We start from the raw sequence: 21,863 nt of genomic DNA, 5'->3' as shown, positions 1-21,863 counted from the left end.
GCATTTATCTGGAGATTTCTTCCCAAAGCTAGCTATGGACTTTCAAACGTAAATGAGACTTGAAAGGGGCTTATCTGGCAAGAATCCACTGAAACTTCACAGGGAGGGGGTGTGGGGGGACACGGGAGGCTGCGGGGGCTCTCTGATCCACGGCCTCTCGGGCAGCTGAGAGCCCCCCTCGGTCCAGGCTTCAGCCCAGCAGCCCAGGGGCAGAGCCCAGGGCAGGAGCCCCTTCTGCAGGAGCACAGCCCCAAAGGCATCGGAACCCGATGGCATCGACCATCCACGCCAGGGAAGGCAGAGGGCTGGGGCAGCTCCCTGGCTGGACACAGCTGAGGGACACAGGCTCACCGCCTGTCCCAGCGGTCTCCATCCTCCAGCAGCCAGGGCTGTGCCCAGAGCTCAGCCCTGACCTGAAAATCCCTTCTGCAGCATCCCCAGCAGTCACCCACCCCGGTGCCACCCCGCTCAGTGCCACCCCGGTCCCAGAGCCCCTGCCCCACTCGGCTGCCACGCCACAGCCCCACTCGCTGGGAAAAGCCTCGGCAGCCTCGTCTCCCACCGCTGTCTTTCCCAGGTAGCTGGGAGGGTGTAATTGGTGAGGCAGGAGATTAGAAATATCGGCAGCCTCTAAGTAAGACTTTAATTTACTGGCAGATCAATAGCGCTAGGGTTATATTGGCAAAGTGTCTACAACTCTATTGACTCACGCAATTCCTCTTATCAATTTATCAGAAATCTGGAAGCCAGAAGATATTGTTTGAAGAAAAAAGGCAGCAGGAGTTTGAACACTTAGCATGGGCTGCCCAATCAGGCACTCAGCACTAAGCGTTTTACAGCAGATGTATCAGCCGCAAAGGAGGCCAATATGATATGATTAAGAGCTAACTTGCTTCCTCACATGCCACACAGCCTTTTTAAGCTGCTTCTCACCTCAGACCTTTGCTCTGAGACAGTCACTGTAACAGACAAGGTCCCACCAGCCCAAATGGAAGTAGAAAAATTCCTCTTTCACTCTGCAAGATCCTAAATTCAACCCCTCCTGCCTGGACCCTACCCAGGCTCACCTGGGTTTCCTATAAAGTCTCAGCTTTATGGAGTTAAAAGCCCACAGCAGCATCAGGAATCTGCTCAGAAGAATTGCAGAAAAACTCCCATTTCTGTACTTCCTCAGAAAAATTCAGTATGAGAGCAGGACAGGTCTGCAGTGCCACATCCCTTTGCCTTGCAGGGTGTGAAATGGAAAAGCAAGAGTAGGGAAAAAAACGCATCTCCCAGGTCTAAAAATCCAATGATGACAAACACTGCCGGGTATGAGAAGTGCTTCCTCACCTCAGAGGGGCATTGGAACAGGAAACCAAAATAAAACGCTCCAAACCCCCTCTCTTTCATTAGTCCTCAGATGACTGCATCAGCACCTGGGGCTCTGGGACCAGGAAATGTCTCTTGACCATTGAGCTCTTGCTCCTGGGAACTTCTCTTGACAGGATGGGGAGCTCCACACTACGGGGTACAGCCCCTCTTCCAGCTGGATGCAAAGCTGCACAAGTTACCTCTCCACCCAACTTCACTCCTCCACCCCCATGGAGGCTCCAAATGTGAGTAAGGTGGTGACAAGTACCAACCCAAGGGCCTCTGGCTTCCAGGCAGAACTTGCCAGTCCCAGCCTCAGGCTGAAGGCTGTCACCCCTGCTCCTGAGAAGCCACAGCCCTGCCTTCCAGGGGGAAAACAAAGGCTTAAAAACGAAACAGAAGTTCTGGTGCAGTAACTGTGAAAAAGCCTTGGCTGGAGGGCAGAAAGAGGCAGGGTGGGACAAGCACAGCTGCCTGGGCTCCAGATGATGGCTGGGAGGGCCGGGAGCCACAGCAGCAGCTCCTGCCCAGGGGTGCCCAGGGTCTCCCCACTGCCCACCTGCCCCACAGCACGGCAGGTGACCCCTCCAACCTGTGCCTCGGCTCTGGCTGACCCAAACACCGGCGGGGCCCACTGAAAATCAGATGGTGTTAAAGATTAAAATGAGTAAAACTGTTGAGCCCAAACAAGAACACAAAGATACCATTCTTGGGAGGGGAAGAAATGCCTGCATTCCCTTCTGTCAAAGCAAAAACCCAACACCCAGCTGGTGCTAAAGGCCAGCAATTCCTACTCCATTGCTGCCACATGCAGGTCACCAGAGCCACCCTTGGAGCCTCTAGTCTGGTGAGAATTATCCACACATGCCATCCCATGGCATCTAAGGTGCTTGGTCCCAATATTAGAAAGCAAACACTTGGCATCTCCAGGACATAGGGAGCTGGCTTGGTTCTGCTCTTCCACAAATCAACTACCAGAGCCAGGGAACAAACACTCATCTGGACCCTCAAAGCATCCAGCTACAGTGGCCACCTCAACAGACACCTCTGTCCTGAGGTCCTGGAATGGCACTGGGCCTGAACTGCCCTGGGGACAGCCAGCACCCTCAGCACAGCAGGAGAGCCTGGGGCAGCTCACAACACCCAAATGGGGAGAATAAAAAGACCTTTTGCTTAAGCTCCAGGAAGCAAAGAGAAAAAACACTAATTAACTCAGCAGCAAGTTGTTAGTATTTGCATACAAATGCAGGCACAAATCACGACAAACAAGGCAGGACAAGGCAGGCCCATGAGTGCTGGGGCTGCAGCCTGCTCCTGTGGGTCATGGCAGGCAGGCTGCCAGCTGCTCCCGGGGGCACACGGACCGGCCTTATCGCCAGCAACACTCCCACAGCACAAACCACACCGATAAGGTTTCCTTCCACCTAAAACAAAGGAATGGGACGAATTCTTCAATCCCAGTCAAGAGTAAAGCAAGAGCTGCCAGAGGAAAGCCGACATGGAAGCTCCTCACTCCAGAGCTGTGCTGTTCCTCACCGGGATGTGGGCAGAGCAGGCACCCACCACAGCAGGTGCTGGCAATCCAACATCACAAGAACAAACCACACCTGGTGTAGCAAAAGAATGCGCCCAAAAGCCTGAAACAAATGACCCGAGCAGGTCCATCTACTGCAGCAGTTCAACAAGTTGACTATAAAACAAGCCACTAGAGCAGTAGGCTTTATCACACATTTCACCTGATCGTGTCTCCTGGCTCTGGAGATTTCAGGCTTGGCCCTCCCTGCACACTGGCCAGCACCGTGATGGACTCAGAGCTCCCTGCATTTACACACTTTGCATTTGCCTAATGAGTCACTTATTACCACCGAGGGCTTAGTATGACTCAAAATTTACTATTTTTCCTCTTGCAAAAAGAGAAAAACCTGCAATTCCACTGCTTGGGGTTTTGCTAATTGCGTGTTCCTCCCCCCCAGTCCCCTCAGCTGGGATCTCAGGATTTCAAACTCCAACAGCTACCAGTTCACATTAAGGCTTACCGAAATAATAATAAAAATAAAAAAAATCTGATTTCTAATTTTAAGTAGGAAATTCTCACTGGCAAGATCCCAAGAACCCTTCCAGGGTGACTTTTATTAAATGCAAGTTTCTCATCACTGCAGCTCAGAGCACAGACCATCAGCTCAGGCAGAGAGTGAAGCAGCCTAGCCCAGCCCTGGGCTATGTGGAGCCCTCTGCACAGGGAAAGGTGCAGAGCTGGAAAGCAGAACCAGAAAGGTTGAGAGCAGAGCTGGAAAGCAGCAGCAGCAGCAGCTCTGTGTCTGCAGTCAGCCAGCAGCCCGGCTCGGCCGCAGCATGACACATCCAAACGGGAGCTGAGTCTGAACCGGCACGCAGGAGCAACCCAGGAGCTTCCCACCACAGCGCACAACTGAACCTCAGCTGAAACTGCAGCACAGGAGAAATGTTCTAGACTAGATTTTTTTACTCCTAAATGCAAAGCTCCAGAACAGACATTATTGAAGAAATCACAGCATCTCTAACAGCTATTCCCATGCTCAGGTCCTGCAGCATCCCATTTAGAAACCATGCTTCTGGCTTTTGAGTGTGTTTGCAGGAGAAATCACTTCTGCTTGTCCTCACCTGGGAGACAGTCAAGATCACATTTTCACTGAGGACGGTATTTTGCTTTACTAATGACTTTATAGAGAATAAACCATTACGAAATCATCAGTCCGTGGAAACAATCGGAACCTGGAAGTTTTGCACAGGAATCACCCTGTGATCACCAGGAAAAGGGGCGTCTGTAAAAAGATGTTCCCAACAGAGCCCCCACTGTGCTTGGATGTGGACGGGCAGACAGAACTCAGCACAGAGTCTAAACACACCTGATGTTCAAGCACACAGAGAACACTACACACGCACAGCTGAGACCCAGGAGCACATCCAGAGCCAGCACAACCCGCCCAGGGCAGGCACAGCACGAGCCCAGCCACCGTCCCCTCTGCCATCAGATACATCCCAGAACTCTGCGAAGCACGAAAGACACAACAGAGACTCCCTGGACATGAGATTAATCAGTTGCAAAAACTGCAGCAAGTATTTGGTTTGGAACTGCAAAGAGCGCTGCAGAGTGGAGGAGGGAGCCACCCTGGGAGGGGAAGGAGCTACCTGGGGCAGGTACAGACCCCTCCGAGAGCAGGATCCAGATCCTTCAGAGAAACACTGGGCAGTGCTGCTGCAGGGGAACAGGGGGTGGAGGGGGAGCAAACACATTGTTTGTTTATTTAAGCAGGTGAAACGACAAACAGAGGCCATCCAGGCTGCCAGCTCCAGGTGCTGGCTTCGCACGGAACACAGGGAACGCACGGGGCCGTGACGCCACGGCAGCGGCTGGAGCAGGGCCAGAGCAGCACACAGCACAGCCCAGGGACGAGCCCCTGGCTGCTAGCAGCCCCAGCTGCTCACCCACAGCACAGCCCAGATATTTCCATCCAGCTCCCCATGCCAGAGTGCCCAGAAGGAGAAGGATGCTCAGAAGGAGCCAGGGCACTGTGGGGACCGGCTCATCCTTCCATGGCAGAAGGAGCTCATCCTCCAGCTAAGCCACAGCTCGGCTCCCTTAGGTGAAAGGGCTGCAGAGGGATCCTCTAAGTTTAACCATACTGTACTCCTGGAAGGGCAAAACAGAAATAAAATAAAGATGACTAAAAGCAGTGCCTTCCTCCCAGGCACCCCACACCAAACGCACACTTAGGTCCCAGCCCACACTGGGACCAGCAGCAGAGCAGGTGCTCCTCTGGGAACAATCCTCGGTCCTGCCAGCCTGTTTTCCTCTGCTCCAGCAAAGCCACTTCAACCTGTATCACGTAATTATTTCAAATTAAAGGGAAGCTGGCAAAAACTAAAATATTTTGAGGAAGCTCCCCCCTGCATCCTTCAGCAGTTTTACTGACCCAGTTCCCTTCCCTAAACTACTTCCCTGTGCCACTGCCCCAAAGCTCTGTGTCAGCAAAAGGAAAAAGCATCCAGGACAAGGCTAGCCTTGGCAGCAGCATCAGTGTCACACACAGACAGGACACCAGCCTCTGCAGCCTCCCCAGGTCCTGCCTCAGCACCACCGAGCCCTCACCCTGATTTACCTGCCAAGAGTCCCTTCACTCAGGTAAACAAGAGGAATTCAGAGCAGGCATGTGAACACAGCAGTGTGAACCTGCTCCTGTGAACAGGACATTCCTGTTTTGGTTTGAAATCGAGTTGCTTTGGTACAGCTCGTAACTGTTTCCAATTCAATTAAGCCAAACTCAAATAAACCCTCCTTGAACTGAAAATAATGTCCACAGGGCATTCTAATGTGCAAGTAAATCCTTTGAAAAAATAATAATAAATCAATGCAAACTTTTCTAAGCAGAAGAGTGCTGGTAAGCAGAGCCTATTTGTTCTGAAAACCTCTGAAACAGTCAGAATGAGGAACCGAGCACAGTTTTCACCAGACACTCCTCAGAGCCCAACTGCACTGTTTACCTAAGACAGTTAAAAGGGTATCAGCAGCGTGAAATGCAGTCAGCTTCAAAGTCACAGTCTCGAGTCCTAAACATGCCACAGCAACCTCATTTTAGGCAAACACAGGCTCTATTTTTGTTAAGTGTTTCTCTTCCTCTGCTGTGCAGGAGGCTCATACAAGGAAGAAGGAACTTTAAAATATAAAACAAATCAAACAAAAAACTTTCACACTCAAGACACCATGAGAACATTAAAGAATACCTCTGTCCTTTCTCCCACAGTACCCACTGTAGCTATTTCTACTGAAAGAAGCTTTATTTTACAATTTTCTTTCCCTTTTGTAAACAATCTGCACCCTAGAACTCTCAGTCCTTTTATTTCCAGTCACCAGGGAGCCAGGAGCTATCTCTGGGGCTCAGAACTGCCCTAGCCTCCTCATAGTGACCTGGACCATGGGGCTGACTTCAGGTCCCCATCCCCTCTGTGATGCTCATCCACAGCCAAGGGCATCACTTGGAACTGTTCAACATCCAGGTAATGTCATTAATGAAGACAGCTGAGTCTTAACAAAAGTAAATTCAAGCAGCAGTTGAGAAATCACTCAGTCCTGCTTCACAGTTCAGCAAGGCCTTCAACAAGATGTGGACACAGCTTTTAATATCCCAAATATTCACAGAGGGGAAAACTGTGACCAAAATATTCCTCCCCTCCACCTCCTGGCACAATATGCTTCAATGGCAGCTGGAGCTTTTTTTGGTTTCTCCACATTTTTTTTTCTTTTTTAAATGCAGAAGACCCACTGAGCACCACCAACAGTAAAATAACCATGTCTGTGCCCAACACCTCTCCACTCTTTCCACCAGCAGTAGAGAACTTCAGACCTCCAGAGGACAGACAGAGCTTCTTGAGGAATCTCATCAAACGCATCTCACTGACCGCTGGTTCGTGGGCTTTGTACCCAGAAGCAAGGAGGGGCTGAGAAAAACATTGCTGGGGGGGGAATAAAAACCAGAGTACTGACATCCAATTCCTGCCCAAAGTAAGCAGACATCCACACAGCCAATGGCTACTTGGACTTCAAGGAAGGAAACCTCCAGTCCCAAGAAAGCATCCCATCATCCAGAGACACAAAGGGATGCTTGGAGGAGGAACACAGCTAGAATGGTCAGACACTTCCAACTGCACTGCCAAGAGCAGGAGGACCTTGCAGGGGGCCTCTGGCAACTAGGTCTGCAGCCCTAGGCGCAGCAGGGAGGTTTCAGGAGAAGTCAACCATGCTGTTCCTCCCGTGAGGCTGACCCCAGCCACTGCTGTGCAGAGCAGAGCTCAACCCTCCTTCTCCTCTTGCATGGGCTCCAAGCAATCCCCCGGGCACTTCCAGAGCTTGGCTCTGTTATTCACACATCTGCAGTTCCAGGTGAAACCGCTGCCACGAAGGCAGCTTTTCACGCAGGGCTGTGCTGGCACCAGACCCACCACCTGGGTAATTTCCAGGATCTCATGCAAACCTCCAGGACTTCCACGTCGCCCAAAATAAAGAGGAAACAGTGGAGAGGCTGGTTAAAATAAAGCAAGCAAGGTAAAAAAAATTCTGCGGCAGCTCCTTCAGACAGGCACTATTATTTGCCAAGCAACTGGTTTCTGAAATAGGAGAGGGGCATGTGGTGCTGACCACCCTCCCCAGGGCTGGGCATCCCACGTCAGCACGCAGCTCACGACGCGCTCCACGGCCAGCAAAGGGCACGGGCTGGCAGCAACGTCGGGCTCAGCACCTGCCCTGCCCTCTGCCAGCCATGAGGTACTGCCACAAAGTCCACCCTGCCGGCCCTCCCCCAGCACCAGCTTGCCATGGGGCAGCGTGTGCTTCTTGTCCACCACCCTGACTCCTCCACTAACACCACAACCAGCCCGGCCGCACGCTCCACCACGCTGCCGCCTCCTCCAGCTGTGCTGCAGGCCCAGCACCATGCCCACAGGAGCTGAGAACCTACACCTGCCTACACCTTCACCTGTGCCTTTACTTTACTTGGACTCTCCAGGACTGCAAACCCTAGCCAACACGACCAGTCCTCCACGCCAGTGCTCTGTGTCCCAGAAAGCAGCAACACCAGGAGGGATGAGATCGTGTCACCAAACAAGGACCAACCAGCTCCATTTCTCCAGTGCCACAGCAGTGTCACAGCGTGATGCTCTGCTGGGAGGTGCTGAGGTGCTCTGCACAATCCCTCTGCTCCACAGCTGCCCCCAGCACAGCAGGTATTCCCATTTAAAATTTAAGGATGCAACAATGCTCTGGGGATTTAAAACGCATTAGGATTTTTCATAACTAACCCCCACGTACAGTCTCTGCATGTAAGCTACGCATCATCCCATTCCGTCCTCCAGCTGAGGCAAACACTTGGTGTCTTGCCCAAAGTCGGCGTCAGAGCTGAAACGGATCTTTTGACTTCCAAACAAGCTCACGGTGTTAAGCTGCTTTTAACTGTCTCTATGGAAGATGAAAAACAGCAAGAAGAAAGGAACCAGGGAAGGAAGTATGTAAGACTAAAAGAGACAAAATTAACAGGAGAAAATTAAAGAGAAGAAATTTAGGCTCTGACACCTTAAATAGCTGTGTAGGAGCATATGTCTGGGTGCTGCAGACCCAGCTTCAAGAAGAAAGGCCAGAGCACCCATCCCTCCAAGTCAGATGCAGAGGTGCTGACTGCAGCACTCTGGGGACACGGCGAGCCCTGCCAGCCCCTGAGACCCACTGGGTGCCTTCATCTCCAGTGTGTGGAACCAACACCGTCCTGGGCACCTGCTGTCCCCGCTGTGCAGCAGCACCCGCGGGGATGCCCTGCTCCCAGCGCTGCTCCTGCACGGAGCTGAGCATGAATGACACTGGGCCTGCACTGTGCTGGCGGCCGGGGCGCCTCACTTCGACACCAACAAAGCAGAAGGTTAATTTGAACCTCACAGCCCTGCTGCTGCGCGCTTCTGCCTCCTCCTCGCCCTCCCTCCCCGCTCTCCTTTCTGTGCAAAGCCTGACATCTACAGTTCTGTCTGGCACAGTCAGGGGCTGCGGTGGGAACCGTGCAAGGACATGGGGACGTGGTGGCCGGCTGCCCTCCGCTCCCCGGCCTTCGCTCCCCCACACGCCACAGCACAAAGGAACCTCAGCCCGATCTGGGGACACGCACCAGGAGCGAAGACCACGCTCCAGCGGCCAGGAGCACACTGCTACAGCTCACCCGAGAGCAGCTCCTGCGCTGGCACTGACACCCAGCACCGTCCAACACCGCGCACCCCCGGAACCACGGCCCGGCAGCGTCGCCTCCGCAGCCATCCTGCGGCAGCCTCCTGCACCCCAGCCCGCCAGAGCCCCTGCTCCGCTTCCGAGGTACCCGAGGGGCTGCGCACCGGCCTCTGCAACACCAGAGGTACAGCTCAAATGTACGAGCTGCTGTGCACTGCCTGAATCCAGAATACCTTCACACCGCAGGAGCACGGCTGGTGCGCAGTCTGCAGCTCTCAAACCTGTGCCTCAGACACCAAGCAGCTCCGTGCACTTCCCCTGCTCGGTCTCCTGAACCAACCTCCATGCCTGCCCACACGCTGTCTCACCACAGGGTACCTCAGCAAACACACCTTGGGGAAGAAGCCCCAGATTCTGCATCATCTCAAACAGCAGGCACCTGACTGCACTCATCAGCCCAAACAACCCGCACCTGATGGCAGCTCAGCCAGCTGTGCCTGCGCACCCGCCTCGCCTCTCCCTTCTTCACACAACTCCATTACATCAAGAAGACCAAAACCCTCTGAGCCCGCCACCAGACGTCACGGTCACTCAGGAAACCCAGCGCCTGGCCCAGCAGGATCAAGCACATCATTGCCATGTTACCACCAGCAATTCCATTTGTGCGCTGAATTCCGCATCGAGCGTCGGTCTGTTTGCACAAGGCAGCGGTGGCAGCGTGGAACCAGGGTTAAACCCCCTGCTACCCAACTAAGCCAACCAGCCATTTTGGAGCCAGGCTGCCACCAGCCAGGAAAGTGCAGCTGGAAGCCCGAGGTGAGCCCGAGGCAGGACAAAGGGTATGCTGCAGTTGGGACCGGAGGGTTTGGGAACAGCTCCCCATCTTCCCTGGGCAGGGACTCGATGCTTCAGCAGGCATGCTTGGGCCATGAAAATAAACACTAAGAGCTCACATGTTACAGGCCCTGCAGGCTCCGCTTTCCCAGATACTGGGGCAGGTGGAGGACGGGAAAAAACCTTTTACCAGAGCTGCCAAGCACATTGTCTGCTCCAGCATTACTGCCAAGCCAAGGAACCTGTGCAGCTCAGCCCTTGCTAGATTTAATACCTGAGAAAGCCTAGTTACCACAGGGCCAGCATCCCCATGTTCAACAGTAACATGCACCACAAAGCTCCGAACACTGTGAAATGTTTGTTTTCCAGGGGAGAAAAAGGAAAAATACTGCTGGTCCTCTGCCTTTTCATAGCAAGAGGCATGTTTGGCACTTGTGACATAATGAAATTACAATCAACAGCCAAGTGTCTCTCCCAGCAGCGAACTCAAGGGCAGAGCCGGGTGGCCGCAGCCTGCCAGTGGCACCCGCCATCACCCCACTGTCCTTCCACCTCAGCAGTGCCTGGAACATGGTGGCAGCCACCACCAGCTGTGGCCTGTGCTGAACATCCCCAACCAAAAAATAATTCCATGTGGGGACGAACTGGGAGTGCACCGGCAGCCACCTCTGCCACACACACAATACACACCTGGCACTCGCAGCCCCGCGCACAGCCAGCGTTGCTGTGGCGACCAGCACCCACCTCCCGCACCGACAGATGGACACGTCTGTCCGGCACAGCCAACAGGGAAGCGCTGGAAGCTCTGGCTTCTTGCTGGCACAGCGAGACCTCAGCAAGACCCATAGTGTCTGTGAGGGGAACGGGGAACACAGGGGTGGCCAGGGCTGCTGGGATCCCCAGCCCAGCAGCAGGGCTGCTGCCGGCAGCGAGGGAAGCCCGACTCATCCACCCTGTTTTATTCTTTGGGGTTTTTTTTTAAACTAGCTGGAATTTATCTATTTCTCCAATCCCTGCCTACACACAAACCCAAGCTCAGGAGCAAACAAAAATGCCTGAATCGCAGATCAGAGACAAAGCAGAAGGCGAGCGGGCGGCCTGCTCCCGCTGCCCTCGCCTCACCCCTCGGCACGAGGCGGTTGGTTATATTTAGGTACCGCCACGGTCTGCGGTGCCGCGGCCCCCTCGGGCACGGCGCAGAATGCAGATTTTCCAGACAACAGACCACAACAGCTCCGTCAAAACCATTAGAGGCTGCGGCGCCCAGGCCTGCGCACAGATGTTTTGATTCCCACTCTCCTGCCACGACAGCCCTCGCCAGCCCCATCGCTGCCGCCATGCGCTGGACACCCAGCCTGAATTTTGGCTGTCGAGGAGGGAGTAGAGAAGGGCAGGCCTGCTCCCCAGAGAGCAGCTCCTCTCTCTAGTCTCCCCCTGCATCTCCCCAGGGATGGACAGGCTCCCCCAGGGCTGCCAAACGGTGTGGGGGATGACCCACCCTTAGGGAACAGGAGCAGCGCAGCGGGGACAGCCCCCACAGGCACCCGCTGTGGCCCCGGGGGCCCTTCCCAGGCCGAAGCCCCCGGAGCCATCAGCTGCAGGAGCCTGCGAGCGGCACAGGGGTCCGGCACGCGCCGGGCCAGAGGCACCTGTCGTGACCCGGCTTTGTTCACAGCCCGCTTCTCCTGCCAGCCGGACGCACCCACTGGTACACGGCCCCCAAAGCCACACAAAGGCCAAAGCTCGGCCGCGCTCCGATGAGGGGATGCAGGAGCTGTGCAATGCTCAGCCTCTCCCGAGCCTGTCCCTCCAGAATGGATCTCCGCAGCGCAAACGCACCTCCAGCCGCGGCAGGCCCGGCGTGCGCCGCCAGCACCCACAGAAGATGCTTGCCGAAAACTCTCCCACCGCAGAAAGCAGGGAAACGCTCTCACGAGGCATCGAGCCCCCGCAGAACAAAACACGGCGGGTGAATAAAGTTGATGTAAAAGCCCACTAGTCCTTTTTCTGCTTCTCCATGTAACATTTTTTTTATTATTACTACTGCCATTAGCGTTGTTTTGGAAGGCGGAAGGAGGTGTTAACAGGGAGGCTGACACAGCCAGCCGCGCGTCCATCAGTTCGGGATTCAGCGATTCCTGCTGAAGCCGTTCCAACCACTGGCCAGGCCCAAAGCAAATCTGCCGCTCCTGGCCTCTGGCACGACAGCGACAGCAGTCAGGGCGGGGGTCAACACAGAGAGATGAAAGAGGGACACACGCCTCTGCTTTTGTCACAGCAGCCAGCGCTGGGCCCCGGGGTGTGACAGCGGCCACGACAAGGCCAGGCGACGGTGCCACGCTCACGGGGCTGCCCGCACCGCCTTGGCCCGCTGAGCAGCACCTTGGCTCGGTCCTGAGGGAACAAAAGGCAGCGGCAGGGAGGCAGGCAGGGAGGCAGGCAGGGAGGCAGGGAGGGACGGAGGCTCTGCAGCACAGGACCAGGGCTGCTGCGGCCGGCAGGAGAGCGGCTGGAGCCAACTTCCTGCTGCCCTCTGCTCCCAAAATGACCGCGTGAAAAAGAAAAGAGGAGGAGGAAAAAAAATACAAATACAGCAAAGCAACTTCTGGGGCCAGATGCAGAGTTTTGCTCCCCTCTAACGTGCCTTTCCTTTGCTTTTGTTCCAGCCGAAGGCAGCCTGCGGAGCGGGACCGGGCAGCTCAGGCAGCCGCGCAGGAGAAAGCCCTGGACCAGCGGCAGAGCAGAAGCCTGGCGAGCCCCGGGCCTGGCCGCAGGGCCAGCGCTTCTCGGTGCTGGGGAGCCCAGCGTGATGCGGCTGTCGGGGCCTGGGACACCCCGCTCGCCCCCCTCCCGCCTGCTGCTGCGGCAGCCGAAAAGCCACGCTCCGTGCCGGACCAGACAGTGCTCCCTAACGAGGGAGCATTACAATCAGCTTGTAATGCTGAATTTTTAATGCTGCCGAGGGCTCTGTTACATAATAAAGGGGGAAACGGGGGTGGAGGGCGGCCGGTGGGGCGGCCCGATGCCCCCGATGCCCCCGGCCACCCCTCGCAGCCCTGCCCCGCCGCTTACCGCCAGCGCCGCAGGACGGGGCGCGCACGACGCCCATCGGAGCTCCTGCCCTGCCGGGAGGCTCGCACAAACTTTCCTCAACTGCGTGCAGGGGTGATGCCAAAACGCTGGCTCCGCACTCTGCCGCGGCTCGGCCGGGAAATGATTTAAAAGCAAAGTTCACGAGCATGTTAACGGCATGCTCTCGTATGTCCCCGCACACACGGGCTGCGCTGCGCCGCTCAGTAATACCCTAAGACTGTAAATCTATAACCACTGCAATGATTTAGTGATTAAAAACATGATAACATATTGTGTAACTGCAAACCACAGAATCCCTGCCAACTCTCCTCCGAGATACAGGAACAAAAATACAGAAAATGTGTTGCTCGCAGCGGTCTTCCTAAACTCGATGGAAAGATTTTAATAATAATAATGCAAAAAACCCAAAAAAAACCAAACCCCAAAAACAAAAACCCAACCCAGACATCAGAAAAGGCTGGATATAAAGCAAGGCTAGAAAAAAGAAAATGTTTAAAAGATGGAATTTTAAATACGGATCTTGCTCTAACAAATTACAATCTAAACATGCCTCGCTTTTTTCTCTTTTTAAGTTTGTCGTAACTGGAATAACTGGTCCTGTGTGATGTCTTGCATATTCAAAGTGCTTTGTAATAGGATACGGAGACCAAACCTTATTTGCCTAAACTCAATGGGTTTTATTTTTTCCCCTCTCTCCCCCCCCCATTTCTTTTCCTTTTATTTTCCCTCCTCCCCCCCTTTCTCCCCTAACAGGGGGAGGGTGTGGGGGGAGGCAAAAGGAAGCGAGGGCTTTAAGCTGTAAGGAAAATACCTGAAAGGGGAAGCTGCAATCCGTAATACAGCGAGGAAAGCCAAATATTATACATATATTTTTAAAGGCAGCTATGGGAGTTTTGGCCTCTAAGCAGCCAACTTGACCCCATTTTCTCTATTCTCTTATTTCCTCCGTTGCAGGATTCCTGCACCTTCAGTCGTATTCGAACTCAATGTGACCCTAAGGAGGGAGTCACCGAGTCTCCAGAAAATTGCTCCATATTAAACAGGAGCAAGAAGAGGAGAAAGACAGACAGCCGGCACAGAGGGGACACGGTTGCGTTAGAGTCCAGGACATACCGAGAGCAGCCCCAAGCACAGCAGGAGAAAGAAACAGACCTTGCTCGGAAACAATTTTTGTTTGTTTGTTTTAAAATAATGATGGGGGGGGGGTGGGGGGGGGGGTGGAAGACTGTATAATTAAAAAAAAAAAAAAAAAAGAAAAAAAAAAAAAAAGAAAAAAAAAAAAGACAAAGACACAAACGCAACCCAAATGATAAATAATTCACAGTCCGAATCCCGCGTGTGCGTGGCAGCCACGCGCGCCGTGCACAGCCAGGGCACACTCACACACACACGCTCCCCTCGGGGTGCGTGCGGCAGCGGGAGCCCCAGCGCGGCGGGTCCCGGCGGGGACCGGCACGGAGCCGCGTTTCACCCGGTGCGATAAGCGCCGGGCGATGCAGCCCCGAGTCATTAACCCCGGCCCCGAGCGGGCTCGGCCTGCGGTGCCGCCCGCCCCCGCCGCGCTCCCGCAGCGAGCCGCCCGCGGGGAACAAGAACCGCCGTTCCTGTGCGCGGCCAGGCCGTGCGGGCCGCGGGCTGCGGGGCTCCGCGGGGCCGGGCCCGCCGCCGCCGGGGCAGTTTTCGGCACTTTCTTCGCCCCTTTGTTTTGCAGCGCGTCCCCGGCGCGGAGCGGCCGCGGCCCGGCGGGGTCCCGGGGGGCGCGGGCTCCGCGCGAGGCCGGGCCCCGCCGCGCACAAAGCGCCGGGCGGGCGCCGCGCTCGCTGCGCGCCCCGCGGCCATGGCCGGCGGGCGGGGCGGGGGGGTCCGCGGGCGCGGAGCGGCCCCCGCGGCGCCGGCACCTGCGCGTCCCCGGCGGCGGCGGCGGGGCTCCGGGACGGCGAGCGGCACAAAGTTTGCTGGGGGATCCGGGGCGGTGGGTGGGAGCGGACGGGAGGGGGGGCCGGACCAGCCCCATGCAAAGCAGCCCGGGCGCCCCGAGCAGGAGGAGCCCGAGCGGGGGACAGGGCAGAAAAGTTGCCACTTACGCGGTCGCTGCTCCGGCGGCGGCGGCGCTTTTAATCCCGGGCGGCGGCGCGGGGGCTACAGATCCCATGCAGGCTGCGGCGGCTGCGGCGGCAGGAGCGCGGGGCTCCGCGGAGGGGCCCGGGGCAGCAGCAGCGGGAGCCGGGGGCAGCAGCCGGAGCCGAGCGGGAGCCGCCGCCGCCGCCGCCGCTGCCCAGCAGCAGCATCGTTGTCGGGGAGTTTGCAGCCCCCCGGAGAGAGGGGGCCGCGGGCGGCGGCAGCAGCAGCGGCGGCGGCGGGTCGGGGCGGAGCGGCGGGCGCGGAGCGGAGCGGGCGGCGGGCGCGGAGCGGGCGGCGGGGCTGGCGGTCGCCGGAGCAGGAAGCGCCCGGACTCAGATCTGATGATTGGGAAGAAAAAAAACTCTTTGGATCTTTATTCTGCTAATTAGTTTCCTGCAAAAAATGGCTGATTAGTGCAGTGCGCATGTGCCTCATTACCCAGGCACGACGGGAAGGGCTAATTAGCCACCTTCTGGATCAATAAGATTCAGCCCAGGCGGCGGGGGAGGGAGCGAGCGCGCAGGAGCGGGCGGGGGGAGCGCGGCGGCGGCGGCGCCGCACCGAAACTTGGGGCAAGCGGCCGGCCCCCAGCCCGCGGCGGGGGGGCCCGGCCCGGCCCCGCTCCGCGCCCCGCCGCGCTGCCCCGCGCAGCGCCCTGCCCCGCGCAGCGCCCTGCCGGCCCGGGCAGGGGCCGCGGGGCCGGCCGGCGGCTCCGCACCGCTCCGCGCTGGCGGCGCCTCCGCGGGGCCACCTGCCCCCGCGCCCCGGGCGGGGCACAGCCGGGGCGGGCCGAGCCCCGCCGCCGCCGCCGCCGCCGAAGTTTCCCCGGGAGCCGCCGGGAAAGTTGCGTCCGGCAGCGAGCGCAACTTTGCGCGCCGGCCCCGCCGCCTTCGCCCGCGGCATCCCCGCGGCATCCCCGCGGCGCGGCCCGGCCCCGTTCAAACTTGGCGGCCGCCGCTCCGAGCGGGCCGGCGGATCAATGCGGCCGCGGCCAGCCGCGCTGGGAGCCGGGCTACAGGTTTCACCAGCCATCGCTGGCAACAGCTTTGTCATTTTCTAAAAATAAGAAGCTAAAAGTTATTGTAGAAGAAGGGGCTTTTTTTGTCCCCCGCACAATGTGCCTTTTGTGAGTTTAATGCCATTCTGGGGCTCTCTATAGCCCCGGACAATGGAGAACTCCAGGAGGCGGCTGTGCCTCTGCCTTTTTTCTTTCTTGCTTTCTCTTCCCCCCACCCCCTCCTCTTTTTCCCCCCTTTTTTCTTTTTTTTTTTTTCTTTTTTCTTTTTTTTTTCTTTTTTTTTCTTTTTTTTTTTTCTTTTTTAGGAGAGGATGCAACATTCCTCCAGTCCCACCAGAACCTCTGCTTTGATTAAATAAATATTTCTCTAGCCTAACGGTAACGTTTTTCACTTTCTGCTCGGGTCCATGTCCGATTATTATTTAAAATTTTTATTTCCAGGAGCTTGTCCCTCCCTATTCCATCCCTAGTGAGAAATGTAGATGATCGCTGGGAATGTGGGATTTAAATTTTAGGAGGAGGTGAACCATTAAAGAACCTCTATCCAGGCTTCAGGAATATGTTTTTTTTTTCATCTTTCTATAAGAGGCTGTTTTTATTATTAGCAGAAATGCATCTAAATTGCATAATGTCTTGAAAATCTCAAGAAGCTATTTTTTTTTTGCCTTTTTTTTCCACCTTTTTTTCCTTTTTTATTTTTTTTTTTAATTTTTATTTTCATAATTACTCAAATAATTATCTTCCTGGTTTGTTTCATAGCTCTGAACAAGGAATGCAGTTGCGGTCAGTTTTTCCATTTGGGAGAACCTTAATGTAGATGTATTTTATACTGCAAGGTAATAAACTGCATGTTTGTTAGTACCTATTTTAATGAAATGTCTTGAGCTTTCCCTATTTCTTAACCTGGGGGTTGACATTTGGGATTTTGATAAGTCCCTTTAAGTGGGATGGGGGTGAAGGAAGGACGGCTGATCAGGAATTTGCCTGTGCTGTGGATGCATTGCTGGAAGTGTCTTGCGTTTGGGAGAAAGTCGCAGGTTTTAAGACTCAGGCTTCGGTAGGTGCCACGGTTCAGTGGGTGTTGTACCTGCAGCCCTGGTGTGCCCAGTGACCCAGGCGTGCTGTATGTGAGTCCTGCTGGTAGGGTTGACTCCAGAGGGGGACCAGTTTGCGTTTAAAAGCTGCCCTTAAAAATCTGTCAGTCCCTGCTTGGTACGTGTCTGTCTGGTTCTATGGAAGAATAATTGTTAATGTACTCATCTTTCAAAAGAAAAAAACACCCCCCAAAAAAAACCCACAAAAAACAAAAAAAAAAAACAAAACCCCTGAACCCTAACCAAAAAAAAAAAAAGAAAAAAAATCCAGAAAACAAAAACCAGCCAAGCCCCAAACCATGGAGCCCTGTGGGAATGAAAATTTTTCGGGGCTGCTTGGTGCGCTGCCTGGGAAGGTGCATGTAATTTGTAGCTGTTGTTCTTGCTGAACGTGAACCAAACGTGGGCTGAGGAAGAAGTTGAGGCGAGAATAAAGTAACCCTTGTCCTTAGCACTTGGGCTAACTTAGAAAAGTGCCTCTTTTCCCCCTGAGGCTGTGGATCTGGTGGCCCAGGCTGCGGGTGCTGCCTGTGGCCGCACTTTTTGCAGAGCAAAGCAAAAGGAAACGTGTGGGGAAGTTGGGGAGCAAAGGAGTGACCGTGGATGCTCCAGAAATAGGCACCTCCACGGGGACGTGCGCGGGCTGGAGCCATGGATGTTGTCTCTGCGCTTGCATCGCGAATTCGAGCTGTGTGCCGCTGTCCTCTAATTTCCCATGACAACATATGGATCCCATAAAGGCAAACATGCCGAAGTGCATCTGTCTGGGTAGTTAACACAAACCAAACATCCCCTGCTCGGAGATCCCGCTGCTCCTCTGGCCGTGCTGCGCGGAGCCCCGCGCTGCTCCGTCTTTCTCGTCCGCCACGCTCCGGGACGAGCCCGAGTGCCCCGGGCCGGAGCAGCGGAGGGGTTAAGCGGGGAGAGGGGCGTGCGCCCTGCGGCCCCCCACCCTCCTGGGAGCTGCTCCAGCCCGAGCAGGCTCTGCCCTGGGGTCAAGTCCTAGGACATCTTTCCCTCCCCTCCTGGCAAGGCAGGAGCTCAGGCTGGGAAGGGAAACAGCAGATGAGCAGAGGGCAGAGGTTTGCCCCTCACCCTGGACGCAGACGTCTGCAGGCTGGGGAACGAGACAGGTCCCAGTTTGCCAGGTTGCAAAAAGAGGTGATGAGGGGAGGCTGTGTGCGAAGAGAAGGGAAGGAACAAGTGACGGCTGCAGGACCAGCGGATAAAGCACTACGCAAACACCGAAACGCAGCCAAGGAATTAAGGGATAATTCGTACAGAAATCGTTAGGTATGATTACATGTATGTGCACGTGTGTCTCCTCTAAAAAATTTACTTCCCGTAAGATTTCTTTGTTCTATGCAAAAAGACGATCTGGTTGCTAAAATATAAAAAGGGGCTTCCCTTACTTTAATTAGAAATTTTGATACAGCCTCATCTGCAATTGTGTGGGTGCCTCTGGTTTCTATATGTGTATCTCTGCATACGCATACATGGGATTTTGGGTTCAAATAGCTTTTAATGTGCTTAGCAGAAAGAAGCTCTCAGTATCAGATCTGCAGGGAAAATAAGACTGATTTTTCCCATAGGAAACTTGCTAAAGACACAGCTGAATTATTAGATTAACCCATTTTTTTTGTCTCATGGCATATCTGATGTATTTGTGCAAAGATTTGTATCGTTTCATTTCTATGTTATTTTGAACAGACGAAATAGTGGCGCTTTAAAGGGAAGTTATTATTTGTAGAAATGTATACAAATGAAGAGGAACAACTTTGAAGCAAAATGTTTTTCCAAGGCAGTGAATATGGCTTTGTGGACAGGACTCTCAGCAAGAATGGTTATCTTTTACACGTACAATGGGGGTGAGCAGCTCCGGTTCCCTGGGTCCTGCAGGGAGATCAGGTCCTCCCCTGGAGACATGACCTGGCTGCCAGGGGCTCAGGAGGCAGGGGTGGGCTGGATTTGCATGGGGCTGTGGTGACAGCACTGGACTCGGCTGAATTTTCAGGGATCCACAGGCACATCCCACCGCTCGCCGCCCAGCATGGGGACTGGGCCAAGGCTCACGGTGCTGGAGGCTGGTGGGGCACAAGGGCCTGATGTATGGAGAGAGGTAAAAAAAAGTTCCAGGCTATCTTTTAAAATTTAGGCTTTAAAAATTATTGTTGGGAGTGGGGAGATCCCGCTTAGAAAAAGTCTCCATAATATCATCCACTTCCATAGCTGTGTGCTTCTTGGAAATGTGTCTGAAGAATCAGAACAAAGCTTGGAAGGCCAGAGTCCTTGAAGGAGCTCCAAATGATAAAGTCTGCCATTCATTTTAAACACTGCGTGCATTGTGGAAACACAGGTCAATTTGAAGGCATTTGTCAGATTTCCAGTTCCCTCTGCTCCTTTGCAATGGAAATTTGCAATCAAATCCCTGCGCTGGAGTTAGGATGTCTGCCTTGATCAGTTTGTATGACTCTATGCCCAAGCATTGGCCAGGTAAGCTAGCTTTTCCTTTGGAAAGTTTGTTTGTGTGGAGTTTAGCAGGAAAGGGGGGAAGGTTGAGGGGAATCGAGCTGGAGCAGATGTGTTTGTTCTGGGTTTGGAAGGGGAAAGGGCAGGCAGTCGGCAGCGATGGATTGTGCAGGGCTTGCTGAGCCGCAGAAGTGAGCTGATACCATTTAGAGACACCCAGCAAGAAGCATGGAAGGGGATATTCCAGCAGCAGCACAGTCATTGTTGGGATGCAAAAATGCAGCACGGCTGGAGAGCCACACTGCTGAGCAATTTCAGCCAGATCGCAGGGATTTCTTCTGGAGTCACGTTTGCCTCACTTACTGGGGGGGCTGCTGCCCTTATTCCTGAGACATGGGGATGCTGGAGGGGACAGACTATTGCTCCAGAAGAAATGCTTTAGGATTTGGGGAGGTTTGCACTACGAGGCATGTTCAAAGCAACATTTATTCTTTTGTCTCCAATGTGCTTCTGGGGTTTTACTTGATTATTAAAAGGCATCGTGCTCTAGGCAGTGGGAGTGACAGGACCTCTGTGGGCTATTCCAGCTGTCCCCAAACCTGGCAAGACTGCTGCAGTCGGGCTGAGTAAACACCCCTCAGTCAGACAGCAGGTTTGTAACGTGCATTTGCTTGTTTTGCAGGCTGTAACACAAGTGGATGTGTTTGCCATGGAAATAAACACTTGGAATACATCTATATGTTTCTTGGCTTTTTGAGAGAAATGAAGAAAAAAGTCTTGGCATTTAATTAGGAGTCACTAACCTGATAAATATTGAACATCATTTCTTTGTGAGCGGCTCCGTGTGCTCAGAGTACTCTGTGGATGTATTCCACAATTGCACTTATTTAATGCCTGTATCACCTCATGCCTATTGTATTTATGTTGTCATCAATGTCAGATTTTAATTAAACAATTAAATCACTGTCACAGTAATTTCCCTAGAAAACTATTTTAAATGAAAAATCCCACAATAAATGTATGGGAACCATCTTAAAGGGAAAAAAAACCGGAAATAAATTACAAAATAAAATTACAGTTCCCCCAGAATTAGGGGAAAAAACAGGTTTTCAGCATTGAGAAGAATTCTGGACTACAGGGTGGTTTCCACAGAACTCAGAGTGTGTCAGCAGAGAGACCAAGACACCTTGGCTTGTCTGGGGGCTGGTCTGGGTCTGTCAGCGCAGCGGCTGCGCAGGGACCCCGGCCCAGGGCTGGCACTTCTGTGCTCAGCCCCCGCTGGGGCTGGGAGCAGTGACAGCAATGCAACCCTCTCATCTCTGTGCCAGCCAGGTGCCAAGTGCTCCTTGGAAAATAGTCCATCAGCCTTCTTTTCCTCTGACTTAGTCCAGAATTAAGCTGGAGATTTGCAGGAAAGTCTGCATTGAATTATTCACCAAGTTAAGCACCAGCTGCACTTACTATATAGTAACCACGTCCTCCACCCCTGCATTGTAAGCAGTGAGAAATCGGATCTGACATAGCATCTTTGCTGCAGTTAATCAAACAGTTCATCGTTATCTCTTTGTAAATATCTGCTCTTGCTCCTCTAAAACCTGTACTTCTTTGCACAGAAAAATCACAAACACAAGATGCAAAATTCATCAGACAGGATATCTGCAGGAATCACGCTGCCAGCCGCACGCCACGGTGTTACCTGTATTTAACATAAGCACATCTGACATTTGCGGCGGCGCATGTTGAACTTGGGGGCCCGGGCTGTGGCTGCAGCACTGCATCCCCTGCAGCTGTCCCCAGTGCCAGCCTGGCAGCAGTGCCTCCATCCCTGCCCCGGGAGGGCTGTGCCCAGCCAGCCCCAGGCAGCAGCGAGGGGCACGGCTCCTACCCAGCACCCATCCTGCTGTGGGAATCCTGGACAGGGTTTCTTTTAGGTCCATGCTGCTTTTTTATTGGAATGCAGCTTTGCAGATTGGGTTATGGCTGGGCTGCGTGTGGTTTCTGTCAGCCCTGAAGTGTTTTACAGCTGGAGATGATTTGGGGGGAGGGGGCTCATGCAGCCTGTCCACAGCCAGGTCTGATGTTCATCTACTGCCGTCTCTAATTTTTTTCTCTGTGTCTCTATCAAAAGGTGAGGTTGGCACTG

At 54.2% G+C, this 21,863-nt stretch overlaps 1 protein-coding gene and 1 long non-coding RNA gene across 7 annotated transcripts in view; one reads left to right on the top strand and one right to left on the bottom strand.

The window, feature by feature from the left end:
• ZFHX3 (zinc finger homeobox 3) overlaps window positions 1-21,863 on the bottom strand; it is a 487,194-nt gene that overhangs the window by 105,570 nt on the left and 359,761 nt on the right. For 2 of the 6 annotated variants that reach the window (XM_086848086.1, XM_086848085.1), the window contains one exon: window positions 15,103-15,477. The exons of the other annotated variants lie outside the window; for them this stretch is intronic. The gene's annotated coding sequence lies outside the window, so the exon portion shown is untranslated. The remainder of the gene's footprint in view (window positions 1-15,102; window positions 15,478-21,863) is intronic. 6 annotated transcript variants of the gene reach the window in all.
• Window positions 18,003-20,695, top strand: LOC147650918 (uncharacterized). Its single transcript, XR_015275515.1, has 3 exons — window positions 18,003-18,544; window positions 19,481-19,744; window positions 20,403-20,695. It is a non-coding gene; the product is annotated as an uncharacterized LOC147650918 (long non-coding RNA).

Source organism: Cyanistes caeruleus, chromosome 12 (genome assembly GCF_971803275.1).
Source record: "Cyanistes caeruleus chromosome 12, bCyaCae1.hap1.1, whole genome shotgun sequence".
Classification (NCBI taxonomy): domain Eukaryota; kingdom Metazoa; phylum Chordata; class Aves; order Passeriformes; family Paridae; genus Cyanistes; species Cyanistes caeruleus.
The sequence above is the reverse complement of the archived record's forward strand: the minus strand, read 5'-3'. Positions and strand labels throughout refer to the sequence as shown.